General features: G+C 40.7%; 1 non-coding gene across 1 annotated transcript; it reads right to left on the reverse strand.

Annotated features, from left to right (window-relative positions):
- LOC148574461 (small nucleolar RNA R71) lies at positions 1 to 108 on the reverse strand. Its single transcript, XR_015906142.1, has one exon. It is a non-coding gene; the product is annotated as a small nucleolar RNA R71 (small nucleolar RNA).
- Between the last annotated feature and the right edge of the window lie 13,566 nt (positions 109 to 13,674).

The following is a 13,674-nucleotide window of genomic DNA, read 5'->3' on the forward strand; positions in this document are numbered from 1 at the left end:
AAGCTTAGAGTGGATGTTCAGACCTTCAGACAGAAAGAAGGTGAATCCCTCTATGAAGCTTGGGAAAGATACAAACAGTTGACCAAAAAGTGTCCTTCTGACATGCTTTCAGAATGGACCATCCTGGATATATTCTATGATGGTTTATCTGAGTTATCAAAGATGTCATTGGATACTTCTGCAGGTGGATCCATTCACCTAAAGAAAATGCCTGCAGAAGCTCAAGAACTCATTGACATGGTTGCAAATAACCAGTTCATGTACACTTCTAAAAGGAATCCTGTGAATAATGGGACGCCTATGAAGAAGGGAGTTCTTGAGGTTGATACTCTGAATGCCATATTGGCTCAGAACAAAATATTGACTCAGCAAGTCAATATGATTTCTCAGAGTCTGAATGGAATGCAAGCTGTATCCAACAGTACTCAAGAGGCATCTTCTAAAGAAGAAGCTTATGATCCTGAGAACCCTGCAATAGTAGAGGTGAATTACTTAGGTGAACCTTATAGAAACACCTATAACTCATCATGGAGAAATCATCCAAATTTCTCATGGAAGGATCAAAAGCCTCAACAAGGCTTTAATAATGGTGGAAGAAACAGGTTTAGCAATAGCAAGCCTTTTCCATCATCCACTCAGCAACAGACAGAGAATTCTGAGCAGAACCCATCTAGCTTAGCAAACTTAGTCTCTGATCTATCTAAGGCCACTGTGAGTTTCATGAATGAAACAAGGTCTTCCATTAGAAATTTGGAAGCACAAGTGGGCCAGCTGAGTAAAAGGATCACTGAAATCCCTCCTAGCACTCTCCCAAGCAATACAGAAGAAAATCCAAAAGGAGAGTGCAAGGCCATTGACATAACCAAAATGGTCGAACCTGTAAGGGAAGGAGAGGACGTGAATCCCAAGGAGAAAGACCTCCTGGGACGTCCAGTGATCAATAAGGAGCTTCCCTCTGAGGAACCAAAGGACTCTGAGGCTCATCTAGAGACCATAGAGATTCCATTGAACCTCCTTATGCCCTTTATGAGCTCTGATGAGTATTCCTCTTCTGAAGAGAATAAGGATGTTACTGAAGAGCAAACTGCCAAGTTTCTTGGTGCAATTATGAAGCTGAATGCCAAATTATTTGGTATTGAAACTTGGGAAGATGAACCTCCCTCGTTCACCAATGAACTAAGTGATCTGGATCAACTGACATTGCCTCAGAAGAGACAGGATCCTGGAAAGTTCATAATACCTTGTACCATAGGCACCATGATCTTTAAGGCTCTGTGTGACCTTGGTTCAGGAATAAACCTCATGCCCCTCTCTGTAATAGAGAAACTGGGAATCTATGGGGTGCAAGCTGCTAAAATCTCATTAGAGATGGCAGACAATTCAAGAAAATAGGCTTATGGACAAGTAGAGGACGTGTTAGTAAAGGTTGAAGGCCTTTACATCCCTGCTGATTTCCTAGTCCTAGACACTGGAAAGGAAGAGGATGAATCCATCATCCTAGGAAGACCTTTCCTAGCCACAGCAAGAGCTGTGATTGATATGGACAGAGGAGAATTAATCCTTCAATTGAATGAGGACAACCTTGTGTTTACAACTCAAGGATCTCTCTCTGCATCCATGGAGAGGAAGCATAAAAAGCTTCTCTCAAAGCAGAGTCAAACAAAGCCCCCACAGTCAAACTCTAAGTTTGGTGTTGGAAGACCACAACCAAACTCTAAGTTTGGTGTTGAACTCCCATATCCAAACTCTAAGTTTGGTGTTGGAGAGTTTCAACAATGCTTTGAACATCTGTGAGGCTCCATGAGAGCCCACTGTCAAGCTATTGACATTAAAGAAGCGCTTGTTGGGAGGCAACCCAATTTTTATTTATCTAACTATATTTTTCTTAGTTATATGTCTTTATAGGTTTATGATTATATGGAGTCACAAAATAAACAAAAAAATTAAAAACGGAATCAAAAAAATAGCAAAAGAAAAATCACACCCTGGAGGAGCATCTGTCTGGCGTTCAACGCCAGAACAGAGCATGGTTCTGGCGCTGAACGCCCAAAATGGGCAGAATCTGGGCGCTGAACGCCCAGAACAAGCATGGTTCTGGCGTTCAACGCCAGAAATGGCCAGTAAATGGGCGTTGAACGCCCAAAATGGGCACCAACCTGGCGCTGAATGCCCAGAGTTGCGTGCAAGGGCATTTTGCATGCCTAATTTGGTGCAAGGGTGTAAATCCTTGAATACCTCAGGATCTGTGGACCCCACAGGATCCCCACCTACCTCCACTCACTTCTTCTCACCTCTCTTTCACACAATCCCATAAACACCCTTCCCCAAAAAAACCCTTCACCAATCACCTCAATCTCTCTTCCCCATCACCTCTTCACCACTCACATCCATCCACTCTTCCCCATAAACCTACCTCATAAACTCCACCTACCTTCAAAATTCAAAACCAATTTCCCACCCAAACCCACCCTAAATGGCCGAACCTTAACTCCCCTCCCTCCCCTATATATAGCCCTCCATTCTTCCTCATTTTCACACAACACAACCCTCTCCTCTATACTTGGCCGAAACACACTTCACCCCTCTTCTCCATATTTTCTTCTTCTTCTTCCTCTATTCTTTCTTTTATTGCTCGAGGGCGAGCAATATTCTAAGTTTGGTGTGGTAAAAGCATAAGCTTTTTGTTTTTCCATTACCATTGATGGCACCTAAGACCGGAGAATCCTCTAGAAAGGGGAAAGAGAAGACAAAAGCTTCCACCTCCGAGTCATGGGAGATGGAAAGGTTCATCTCCAAAGCCCATCAAGACCACTTCTATGATGTTGTGGCCAAGAAGAAGGTGATCCCCGAGGTCCCTTTCAAACTCAAAAGAAATGAGTATCTAGAGATCCGACATGAAATTCAAAGAAGAGGTTGGGAAGTTCTAACAAATCCCATCCAACAAGTCAGCATCCTAATGGTTCAAGAGTTCTATGCCAATGCATGGATCACCAAGAACCATGATCAAAGTAAGAACCCGGATCCAAAGAATTACGTTATAATGGTTCGGGGGAAATACTTAGATTTTAGTCCGGAGAATGTGAGGTTGGCGTTTAACTTGCCAAATATGGAAGAGAACGCACGCCCCTACACAAGAAGAGTCAACTTTGATCAAAGGTTGGACCACGTCCTTATGGACATATGTGTGGAAGGAGCTCAATGGAAGATTGACTCCAAAGGCAAGCCGGTTCAACTAAGAAGATTGGACCTCAAGCCTGTGGCTAGAGGATGGTTGGAGTTCATTCAATGCTTAATCATTCCCACTAGCAACCGATCTAAAGTTACTGTGGATCGGGCCATCATGATTCATAGCATCATGATTGGAGAGGAAATAGAAGTTCATGAAGTCATCTCTAATGAACTCTACAAAATAGCCGAAAAGTCATCCCCCATGGCAAGGCTAACTTTTTCTCATCTTATCTGCCATCTATGTTACTCAGCTAGAGCTTTCATAGAAGGAAACATTCCTATTAAGGAAGAGAAGCCCATTACTAAGAAAAAGATGGAGCAAGCAAGAGAGCCCATTCATGGAGCTCAAGGGTCGCAGGAAGCTCATCACCATGAGATCCCGAAGATGCCTCAAATGCATTTTTCTCCACAAAACTATTGGGAGCAAATCAACACCTCCCTAGGAGAATTAAGTGCTAACATGGGACAATTAAGGGTGGAACATCAAGAGCACTCCATCATGCTCCATGAAATAAGAGAAGATCAAAAAGCAATGAGGGAGGAGCAACAAAGACAAGGAAGAGACATAGAAGAGCTCAAGGACATCATTGGTTCCTCAAGAAGGAAACGCCACCATCACTAAGGTGGATTCATTCCTTGTTCTTATTTCTTCTATTTTTCATTTTCTATGTTAAGTGCTTATCTGTGTTTGTGTCTTCACTACATGATCATTAGTAGTTAGTAACTATGTCTTAAAGTTATGAATGTCCTATGAATCCATCACCTCTCTTAAATAAAAACTGTTTTAATTCAAAAGAACAAGACGTACATGAGTTTTGAATTTATCCTTGAACTTAGCTTAATTATATTGATGTGGTGACAATGCTTCTTGTTTTCTGAATGTATGCTTGAACAGTGCATATGTCTTTTGAAGTTGTTTAAGAATGCTAAATATGTTGGCTCTTGAAAGAATGATGATTAGGAGACATGTTATTTGATAATCTGAAAAATCATAAAAATGATTCTTGAAGCAAGAAAAAGCAGCAAAGAACAAAGCTTGCAGAAAAAAAAAATAAAAAATAAATAAAAAAAATAAAATAGGCGAAAAAAAATGGAAAGAAAAAGCAAGCAGAAAAAGCCAAAAGCTCTTAAAACCAAGAGGCAAGAGCAAAAAGCCAACAACCCTTAAAACCAAAAGGCAAGGGCAAATAAAAAGGATCCCAAGGCTTTGAGCATCAGTGGATAGGAGGGCCTAAAGGAATAAAATCCTGGCCTAAGCGGCTAAACCAAGCTGTCCCTAACCATGTGCTTGTGGCGTGTAGGTGTCAAGTGAAAACTTGAGACTGAGCGGTTAAAGTCAAGGTCCAAAGAAAAAAAAAAGAGTGTGCTTAAGAACCTTGGACACCTCTAATTGGGGACTCTAGCAAAGCTGAGTCACAATCTGAAAAGGTTCACCCACTTATGTGTCTGTGGCATTTATGTATCCGGTGGTAATACTGGAAAACAAAGTGCTTAGGGCCACGGCCAAGACTCATAAAATAGCTGTGTTCAAGAATCATCATACTGAACTAGGAGAATCAAAAACACTATCTGAACTCTGAGTTCCTATAGATGCCAATCATTATGAACCTCAATGGATAAAGTGAGATGCCAAAACTATTCAAGAGGCAAAAAGCTATAAGTCCCGCTCATCTGATTGGAGCTATGTTTCATTGATAGTTTAGAATTTATAGCATATTATCTTATTTTTATCCTATTTGATTTTTAGTTGCTTGGGGACAAGCAACAATTTAAGTTTGGTGTTGTGATGAGCGGATAATTTATACGCTTTTTGACATTGTTTTTAGTATGTTTTTAGTAGGATCTAGTTACTTTTAGGGATGTTTTCATTATTTTTTATGTTAAATTCACATTTCTGGACTTTACTATGAGTTTGTGTATTTTTCTGTGATTTCAGATATTTTCTGGCTGAAATTGAGGGACTTGAGCAAAAATCAGATTCAGAGGTTGAAGAAGGACTGCTGATGCTGTTGGATTCTGACCTCCCTGCACTCAAAATGGATTTTCTGGAGCTACAGAACTCAAAATGGTGCGCTTCCAATTGCGTTAAAAAGTAGACATCCAGGGCTTTCCAGCAATATATAATAGTCCATAACTTTCCCAAGTTTAGACGACGCAAACTGGCATTCAACGCCAGCTCTATGCCCAATTCTGGCGTCCAACGCCAGAAACAAGTTGCAAAGTGGAGTTCAACGCTCAAAATGGCACAAAAGGTGGCGTTCAACTCCAAGAAGGACCTCTACACGTGCAACACTGAAAGCTCAGCCCAAGCACACACCAAGTGGGCCCCGGAAGTGGATTTATGCATCAATTACTTACTTCTGTAAACCCTATTAGCTAGTTTATTATAAATAGGACATTTCACTATTGTATTAGACATCCTGGATTGTATTTTGATCCTGTGATCACGTTTTGGGGGCTGGCCGTCTCGGCCATGCCTGGACCTTTCACTTATGTAATTTTAACGGTTGTGTTTCTACACTCCATAGATTAAGGTGTAGAGCTCTGCTGTTCCTCAAAGATTAATGCAAAGTACTACTATTTTCTATTGAATTCATCTTATTTCGCTTCTAAGATATTCATTCGCACTTCAACCTGAATGTGATGAACGTGACAATCATCATCATTCCCTATGAACGCGTGCCTGATAACCACCTCCGTTCTACATTAGATTGAATGAGTATCTCTTAGATCTCTTAATCGGAATCTTCGTGGTGTAAGCTAGAATGATGGCGGCATTCAAGAGAATCCAGAAAGTCTAAACCTTGTCTGTGCTATTCCGAGTAGGATTCAATGATTGAATGAATGTGACGAGCTTCAAACTCGCGATTGCCGGGCGTAATGACAGACGCAAAAGGATAGTAAATCCTATTCCAGCATGATCGAGAACCGATAGATGAATAGCCGTGCCGTGACAGGGTGCGTTGACCATTTTCACTGAGAGGATAGGATGAAACCATTGACAAGGGTGATGCCTCCAGACGATTATCCGTGCCGTGACAGGGCATTTGGATCATTTTCCCGAGAGAAGACCGAAAGTAGCCATTGACAGTGGTGATGTATCACATAAAGCCAGCCATGGAAAGGAGTAAGACTGATTGGATGAAGATAGCAGGAAAGCAGAGGTTCAGAGGAACGAAAGCATCTCTATTCACTTATCTGAAATTCTCACCAATGATTTACATAAGTATTTCTATCCCTATTTTATTAATTAATTTCGAAAACCCCATTACTATTTTATATCCGCCTGACTGAGATTTACAAGGTGACCATAGCTTGCTTCATACCAACAATCTCCGTGGGATTCGACCTTACTCACGTAAGGTATTACTTGGACGACCCAGTGCACTTGCTGGTTAGTTGTGCGAAGTTGTGAACCATGGTATTGGCATCATGTTTTTGGCGCCATTACCAGGGAAAGAAAGAGCGATGAATTTTACATAATCAAAGTGTAATCACGTTTTCTGCGCACCAAGGACCCCGTTTGGATAAAGGAAGGCATTCCAATAACGGTCCGAAGGATGAATGCTGCAGCACTCCCCCTGCCTCAACGGAAGCAAAGAAAGAGGACAGCCCCTCAAGTGGTTGAAGGACAAGTCTTAGAGGGACAAGCACCACAGACCTTGGACATGCACCAATTACAGGAAGCCATTGATGGCTTATCTAGACAATATTTGGAAAGCCAAGGAGCACAGAAAGAGCTTCAACTACAGATGATGGGCAGCAAGATGAGTGGCAAAGGCAAATGATGGAACAGCAACTAAGCCAAGGACAACAATGGGGAGAAGCATTCAACAGGATGGAACAAAGGCAAAACGAGCAACAAGAATCCATCCAGAGGCTAATCAACATCCAAGCACATCAAGGGGTACACATACATGAGATGCATCGAAGACAAATAGAACAGGCAGAACTATTGGACGAGCAAAGGGCTTTCGCAGAAGGAGTTTACATGAGTCAAACAGGACATCAGATAAATACTCAAGCCAGGCTCGGCTACTTAGTGGGACAGCTGCCAATATTGCATCCAGGAATAGCCAAGTATGATGAAATGAAGGATGAATTAGCACGAAAGGAAAGACAAAGGGTGGAAGAGAGTCATGAGTCAGTGAGAAAGGCACTTGAGGATTGGAAGCAAGCAAGATTGGCACGGATGCGAGGAAATACAAGAGGAAACAAGGAGGACAAGCAAGGAAAAGAGCGTGGACATCCACAACAGTAAAAGGTGGTGGAGTTCCTTCTTTGTTCCATCTTTCTCTGTGTTTTAAATAAGGAAGATCTTGTATGAAATAGAACTTGCTTCCATGTTATGTTTGAACCTTTTTCAAATCATGTTATTTTTTTTAGTTTTTGGTATTGAAGAGAGTCTATGTGCACTGGTCTTTATGTCACTGCACCATCACTTAACCTACTTGTAAACTTGTCCCTTTTAAATCAAATAAAAAGAGAATGATTATGTTTGTAAAAGACCAGAGTGGAGTTTATATTGTGGAAGTGCATTCATGAATCTTTGGGGTAGTCATAAGTTAGCTAAGTTGGTTCAACCACAAGGCTAGGAGGACAACTATCTATCCTGAATACTTTGCTTTGGATACACTCATGAGACTAAGTTAATAACAAGATCCTAAGAAGAGAAAAGGGAAAGAACAATGGAAGTGAAAAACAAAAGAAAAAGAGTAAGCAATAAGGCTAGGCATCAATGGTTTTAAGCTTGAGGCAAGTGTCTGTGGTGCTCCTGTGTGAGGGATCTACTTGGATGAATAAGCTCTTAGGGGTGCCTTATCACTTGGTAACTTTGGTTAACTAACTCGGGATTATCAGCTGAAAGTCCACTATCAAGAGTAACCTTCACTACAGAACACTTAGTAACCCAAAGAGGTGCTGGACACCAAGGTCTCAAGAAAAGAAAATAAATAAACTAAATGCCTGTAGTGTGTATGTATGGGGGATAGGCTTGAGGGAATAAGTCCTTAGGGGTGTCTCAACACCTAGCACCTTGAACCAACTGGTTCGGGAGTGTTGGCTGAAAGCTTATTTTAAAGAGTTGCCCCCTTACAGAGCACTTAGCCTAAATAACACAAACAACCCTTGTAATAACAATAAAAGGATCAATGAATAAAAGTCTCATGGGATATGAACAAAGTGGGTGTTTTAGGACAGAATAAAGGTCTGAAAGCCAGTAATGGAATGAACCTAAGTTGCTATGCATGAAACCACCATAAAATCAGTAATATGACTTCCACAAGGATGACTCATTCCTCTGGATATTCCATTCATCATTCTCTTGTTCCAGTACTTGCTTAGGGACAAGCAAGCTTTAAGTTTGGTGTTGTGATGCCAGGGCATTTTGGCCAGTTTCACTGACCTTTTCTTTACTGTTTTTAGGTTAGTTTCATGCATTTCTTTAGAAAATAAGCTAGTTTTGGGTAAATATTCACTTATGCCTTGACTCAAGCATACATTGTGTATTTTACATAATTTCATGAGGATTTTGCATAAGTTTAGTGACAAATATTATGTTGCATTACTCATGACTTGGACTAGAGCTTTGATGCACTTTGTTGCTTGATTTCAGGACCAAAAGGAAGCAAGAAAAGGGGAGGTAACTTGCAAGATTAATGAGAAAAGTGATTGCCAATAACACTCTCAAAAAGCCATCAATGCCCACATTAGAGATTCACGTTAACCAAGTTAACGTGAACTCTAACGTGGAGAAAAGAAGTTGAGCCAACGTTAGTGACACTCAACATTGTCACTAACGTTGGCAATTACTCATAAGTGGCCACGTTAGAAGCTACGTTAACCTAGTTAACGTGGCCTCTAACGTTAAAGGGGGAGAGAGAAGCCAACGTTAGTGACACTCAACATTGTCACTAACGTTGGCCTATGGTGCAAAGTACCACGTTAACTCCCACGTTAACTTGGTTAACGTGGGAACTAACGTAGAGGATGAAGAGTTGTCGACAACGTTAGTGACACTCAACATTGTCACTAACGTTGAAGCAACCACACAACCCCCAAGAGTCACGTTAACTTCCACGTTAACTTGGTTAATGTGGAAGCTAACGATGAGAAATGAAGGATGAGCCAACGTTAGTGACACTCAACATTGTCACTAACGTTGGGATGGCTAAAAGATGGCCACGTTAGAAGCCACGTTAACCTAGTTAACGTGGACTCCAACGTGAGACCTAGGGGCACATTGGAACGTTAGTGACAATGTTGAATGTCACTAACGTTCTCGAAGGATGGCAAAGGCCATGTTAGAAGCCACATTAACCTAGTTAACGTGAACTTTAACGTGAAGCAAGAAGGGGCACACTGGAACGTTAGTGACAATGTTGAGTGTCACTAACGTTCTCGAAGGTTGACAAGGCAACGTTAAAAGCCACGTTAACCTAGTTAACGTGGGTTTTAACGTGAGGCAAAGGGGTGCATTGGAACGTTAGTGACAATGTTAAGTGTCACTAACGTTCCCGAACTTAGACTTTCACTAAATGATTAACACTCCTTACGCCCTGAGCTTAAGTCTCTGCCCACTTCGCACTTTCTCTCTGCAAGTAAAGCCAAGCCCAAATAAAGAAAGGAACTGCTTCAAACTCAAGATCCAAAGGCCCAAGACTTGAAGAGTAAACTAGAAGCTGAGAAGAGTAGTATATATAGGAGTAGCTTTGAATTGTAAAAAAGGGCTGGAAGCTGGGAAAAAGGAGAACTACTCTCTGTATTTTACTTTCTTTGAAATTTCTAGTTTTATGATGTATTCTCCATCTTTGTTTTTATTTTCAAGAGCTATGAACAACTAAACCCCTTTCATTGGGTTAGGGAGCTCTGTTGTAATTTGATGGATCAATACTAATCTTCATTATTCTTCTTCTATCTTTCCTCTTGATTTTACTTGAAAGCTTTCGATCTTCATCCCATTGAGTAGTTATCTTGGAAGAGAAGCTATTTAAACTTGGATCTCTTTTGAACCTTGGAAGAGGAATGAAGAGATCAAGCTAGAAATGCTTTCTCATGCTGGACCAAATTGGGTTTGGATGGGTATGTGACTATAACCCTCTCAATACTTGGTTTGGGAAATGCATGTGGTATAATCAGTGACCATACTTCATCTCTTCTCATGAGCAATTGACCAAGGAATTGGCTATTGATCAAGATTTGAGAGATTGAATTGCAAGAAATTGTAATTCAATCACTTAAGATTGCCAAGGAGATCAATGAGTGCATTGATTGAGGAAGAGATGAAAATGAACTTGATCGGAGAATTGCAACATCTCTTAAGCCCAATGAACTCCCCATCTCTGATCTTACCCATTCTCTTTAATTTCTGCCATTTACTTTTATGAGCAAATCCCCCATTCCCATTTACAATTCTGCAATTTAATTTCAGTCATTTACTTCCAGTCCTTTAATTCTAGCATTTACTTTTCTGTTATTTACATTCCCGCCATTTTATTTTCTGCAACTCTCAACCCAAATCCTGGATTCGCTCAACTAGAACATTCTTCTAATTAAAGTTGCTTGATCAATCAATCCCTGTGGGATTCAACCTCACTCTATTGTGAGTTTTTACTTGACGACAACTTCGGTACACTTGCCGAAGGGAGATTTGTTGAGAGACAAGTTTTCCATGCATCAATGAGTTGGACCGGACCCAAACCGAGCCCAAGGCCCAACATATATGTGCTCATTTAATGAGCATTTTAGCTCATTCCACTTCAATTTGAAGAAGGGGGCGCAGCTTGAGAAGAGAGGAGAGGTGATGGTGTGGTCACTTTTCACATCCACCTTCCGGGAGCCATAACTTGAGCTACGGAACTCCGATTGACGAGCCATTTGCGGCCACATGAAGCTCTTGTCGAGCTCTTCACTTATATTCAAGAAAATCTGGTAAGAATATGAAGCTAGTGCTCCAGTTTCCTGCCCTAGATTTCTACATTTTTGGGGTTTGGTTTTTGAGTAAGTTTTGTGGTTTTGATTGTTTAGGTGATCTCTAGTAGCGGGTAATTATTGGATTTTACCCCTAATTTCGTTGGGTAAAGGTAAGGTTTCACTAAACCCTTGTGTTTAGTTTTTTTTTTGTGAACCCTAAACTTAATGTTGGTATGTTATATGTGTATGGCTTGATAGTTGGTGAGTCTTTGAGGTGGTGTTGGTGCTTGAGGCTTGTTGATCTTGTTGGAATCAAGCTTTTGGTGTTTGCGCATATTAAGAATCGGCCAAGGTATAGTTTTGGTCTCCTCTATGTAATATGTAATATCTCTGGACACTTAGGCTAGTGGACCACATGATAGGATAGAAATTGGATGTTGATGAATATGATGTATGATGACTTTGAGTATATGTAGCATGATAATGGATTTTTGATGTTGTGTTGAGAAGTGTTGGGTGGTTTTTATGATAATCATGGTTGGTAAGTGATGGATCTATGTATGAGAAATTATTGATGTTCAATATTGTTGTGAAATGTTTGGGAGCTTAATGATTTGGTGATGAATATTGAGAATTATTATAGTTGTTGAGAGTTGTTAGTATTGTTGATGATTGATGATGAGTTGTGAAAATGTTATTGGTGAATGAGGAGAATTATGAGTCTTTATGATGATTTTGGATGTTGTTGAACAATGATTATGATGTGTGATGATATATGTTGATGATGATTTTGAGGTTTTGAATCTTGTGGATGGGGATAATATTGAATGGTGGTTGAAAAATTTGGATAGGATATTAGGTTGAATTTAGAGTCGGAATGAGGTGAGTATTAAATAGTTTAATGACTGAGAAGGTTGTGTGATTGATAAAATGTTGAAGGAGTTTTTGGTATGAATGTTGGGTTATTTTGGTATAGTTAAGAATGGGTTTGAGTTGGTCTTGATTTGAGAGTTGTGGCAAAATTGAGCTTTTAGTATTTTTGGTAAAAATGAATTTTCAGTAAACTTTGACAGATCATAACTTAAGCCTTAGTTTTTAAAATTTGTTGAAAATTGATTTAAATTAAAGTTCATTGAAAACTCTTTAAATGGATATAAATTTTGTAACAAATAGATTTTTGTAGAGGAAGTTATGATCATTTAAAGTTTGGTGTCAAAATCTGAATTCTGTGCATGCTGCAGAATTTGTGATTTCTGGTTTGTGTGCGCACGCACAGCCCTGTGCGCACGCACACCCATGTGAGCTTTTGAACCTGTGCGCACGCACAGCCTTGTGGGCACGCACACACAGGGGGAAGGCTTGCTGATGAGAGCGCTAGCATGACCTGTGCGCACACACAACCAACAAAGTTTGGCAACCTGTGCACACGCACAGCCCTGTGCGCACGCACACGATGGAAGGTGCACTCTGTTAAAGGCGTTGCACGCCTTGTGCGGATGAACAGAGTTGAAATTTTTACTACCTGTGCGTACGCACACCTCTATGCGTACGCACACATTTGAAAACTTTCTTGGGCGTGCGCACGCACACCCTTGTGCGTACGCACATGTCTTGTTTTTCAATTAAATTCTTGTTTTTAACTATTTCACCTTCCCAACAAGCTTGTAACCTTCTATGACACCTATTTAAGATCCTTTGGCTTATTTTCGCGTATTAAAACATGGGAAAAGGTCATAGGAAATTTAATTTGGTTATACTTTGAAAAGTTAGAGAACAGAGGCTTAGGTTTCTGGTGTATTGAGAATGAGTTTGGTTGAGAGAGAAGGAAGAGTAGTGATCTTGGTGATGACTGGTGATACTTTGAGGTTGATGGACTTGTTGGATGTGGAAAGTGTGCCAGGCACTATATCCTTGGAATGTTGAGAATTGATAATTGAAAGTGATCTCTGAGAGTGAGATTGTGATTATGATATGCATTGTTCTCCGTCGTAGGGGCTGTGGCAGTCTTTCACCTACGTTCGGATGTGAGGCTTGAAGCTGGGCTTCTCACTCATAGTTATCGCTTAAGAGGATGGTGGTAGGGCACTCTCCTTCGGAACGTTTTCCTCTGAAAAGAGAAGGTGGTAGGGCACTCATCCCTCGGAATTATTCCTCCTGAGCATGGGTTTCTCTCTGGTTGCAAGGTGGTAGGGCACTAAGCCACGGAATCATACGGCATCCAGAGGAAGGTAGTAGGGCACTCTCCCTCGGAACGTTTCCCTCTGAAAGGAGAAGGTGGTAGGGCACTTATCCCTCGAAATTATTCCTCTTGAGTATGCGCAACAGAGAGACTAATCCGGGAGTTGCTGACCGGATTTTATGTCAGGCTTGGCACTATAACCGACATGTGATATCACAGCCAATAGGACAGACATTCATTATATGCATCATCTTTATGCTTGCTTGCTTTGATTACTTGAGTTTGCCTAATTGTATAACATGCCTACTTGCTTCTTGAATTACTTGTTATATATCTAAATACTACCTGTATTTTCC

Source organism: Arachis ipaensis, chromosome B2 (assembly GCF_059453495.1).
Source record: "Arachis ipaensis isolate K30076 ecotype BB chromosome B2, ASM5945349v1, whole genome shotgun sequence".
NCBI classification, from domain to species: domain Eukaryota; kingdom Viridiplantae; phylum Streptophyta; class Magnoliopsida; order Fabales; family Fabaceae; genus Arachis; species Arachis ipaensis.